Below are 2,517 nucleotides of genomic sequence, written 5' to 3' on the forward strand. Positions count from 1 at the left end.
AAAACCTCCAGAGAAGAGTCAAATCCAGAAGAAATCCAAGTCCCCAGCTACTTTTTCCAATTTATGGCAGACAATTAAGCATTGGATGAGGAATATTTCAAGTTAGAACTTGTGTACAAACTTCATGTAACCAGGAAGTTCCCATGTTACCTCTGGGGCAAGTCTCTTTAATCACTGAGGAACACAGGAGGGGGCTTTCCATTAAGCAGATATTGTGTGACTGGGTAGAATAAAAATAGATCTAATCCACTCGTCAAGAATGATCTTGTCATTTTTATTAGTCATTAGCACTGGATTAAACATTTAGCAATTTTTTCTGAAGCTTCTTTGGAAAAACAGAAAGACGGGGAAGGAAACTTAGGAAAGAACCAGATCCCTCCATGTCTTTGTATCCTAAATGCATTTTTTTTCTTTATTATTTTTTGGATTTTTCTCTGCATCAATTGGGTAAGCAGCTAGGATAGGTTGAAATCTATGCCTTAAGACTAAGTTGTCTCTTTTCAACACCACGTAGAATAAAGACCAAAATAAGCAGCGAAAATCTGATACTTCCAGTAAAATTGGTTTGATTAGATTTGGGAATTATCCAGTTTGGCTCCCTCTCTTAGTCAAATAAACATAACATTAGTTACATCTTGACTCCACCTGTGGCCATGTAGACAGGGTTTATTAACATTCATCTCTAAGAATTTTCCTTGGCTTTAACAAAATATAAGTATGCTATTGTTCTTCATGATGAATGGGACAAGCGGTCACACCTTGTGAATAACATTAGGAAAACGAAAATTCCTGGCAAAGCCTGTGAACAGATAAGAAGCCTCAAAGCCACCAACCAAAACAAGCCATTATGGTATTTCTGAAGGTATTTCATTATTTGAAAATATGCACCATATGGTGCTTAGGACAGGCTACAATAAACTGCTAAATTTCTTTTTTTTTTTAAGTTTATTTATTTATTTATTTATTTAGAGAGTGTGCACGAGTGGGGGAGGGGCAGAGAGAGAGAGGGAAAGAGAGGATCCCAAGCAGGCTCTGTGCTGTCAGCATGGAGCCCGGCCTGGAGCTTGAACTCACAAACTGTGAGATCATAACCTGAGCCAAAATCAAGTCTGAGGCTTAACCAACTGAGCCACCCAGGTGCCTCTCTGCTAAATTTCTTAAAAGATTTCATGTTGTATAAAGTTGATAAGGTAACATTCTCAATCTTATTATACAGAGATTCCTTTTTTTTTCTTTTCTAGTATGACATGTCAAGAATAAGGTAAAATGACATCAAGCATCTCAACAGCTGGACAGTGCAATTTGTCTTGTAAGGGTGCCTCACTCACACCTATGCGTCATTATGATTTTTTAACGGAATAATTTTAAGGAATGCTACGAGAATATTAAGCTCACAATATTTTTTTAAAGTTTATTTATTTTTGAGAGAAAGAGAGTGAGGGAGGGGCAGAGAGAGAGGGGGAGCAGAGGATCCAAAGCAGGCTCTGTGCTGTCAGCACAGAGGCAGACATGGAACTTGAACCCACAAACTGAGACATCATGACCTGAGCCCAAGGCCAATGCTTAAGTGACTGAGCAACCCAAGCACCCCAAACTTACAATATTTTTAACCAGGAGAATAGCATGGACTTAAAAAATAAAACAAAACAACACAATAGTATTGTATGTTTATGTGTTTGTATTTATATTTTTGTATACGTATTTGTATGTTTGGCATTGGATAGACTTAGAATTTTACTTCTTATTTAGAAGATTCCTTATTTATAAAGAAGGGGGAGGAAGAGAATCCCAATAGTCAAAGTCTGGCTGAAAATTTATCTCAAAATCCCATAATTCTATATAAGAAACAATGTTATGCCTTTGAATTTGTAACAACTTTCCTGGAGGTAATGCTCAAGAAGCTAGAATTTTCTTAGATTAAGCAACCCTGAGAAGTCTAAAATATTCGCAGCTTGTGAGAAAGTCATGTATCTGAATTGCTTACCACTTCTCCTAAATGCTGAAATCAAAATAGCCTTGAGCTTTAAGAAGATATTCTACATAATATAACATTTTGGCAGCAATACATCAGTGTATCTTTAAGCAGAGACTTCTCCAAAATGAACCAGCTGCATGTGGCCACCATACTCTATCCGAGGCAATAATCGCGCCTCAGATAAACTTCATTGGCTACGATACTGCCACTGCGCAAAGCTGGCCACCATATTCTATAGGGCATGAAGTTAATGTTTTTCCCATTCAGGACACTAGAATAGTGATCATACGTGCCATGGAGGTCCTCCCAGTTTATTTACTGTTTCTCAAAAGTGTGTTAACTTGAATACTAAATAAGGAACTTCGCCCACCTGTCAAGAAACACTTCACTCTGTGGTGGTTCTTTCTGTTTACTACCAATATCCGCTATGGCAGTAGTAGTACTCTCTTTACTTTCAATTTTTTTCTTAAATATGTTTATCTATATTGATGTAGTGTCATAAAATATAAAGGGAAACCTCAGCAATTTCTTTCGGTGGAACA

General features: G+C 37.2%; 1 pseudogene; it reads right to left on the minus strand.

Moving 5' to 3' along the window:
- Positions 1 to 2,021: 2,021 nt before the first annotated feature.
- On the minus strand, positions 2,022 to 2,195 carry LOC125171356 (uncharacterized; annotated as a pseudogene).
- Positions 2,196 to 2,517: the final 322 nt, after the last annotated feature.

Source organism: Prionailurus viverrinus, chromosome B4 (assembly GCF_022837055.1).
Source record: "Prionailurus viverrinus isolate Anna chromosome B4, UM_Priviv_1.0, whole genome shotgun sequence".
Lineage (NCBI taxonomy): Eukaryota > Metazoa > Chordata > Mammalia > Carnivora > Felidae > Prionailurus > Prionailurus viverrinus.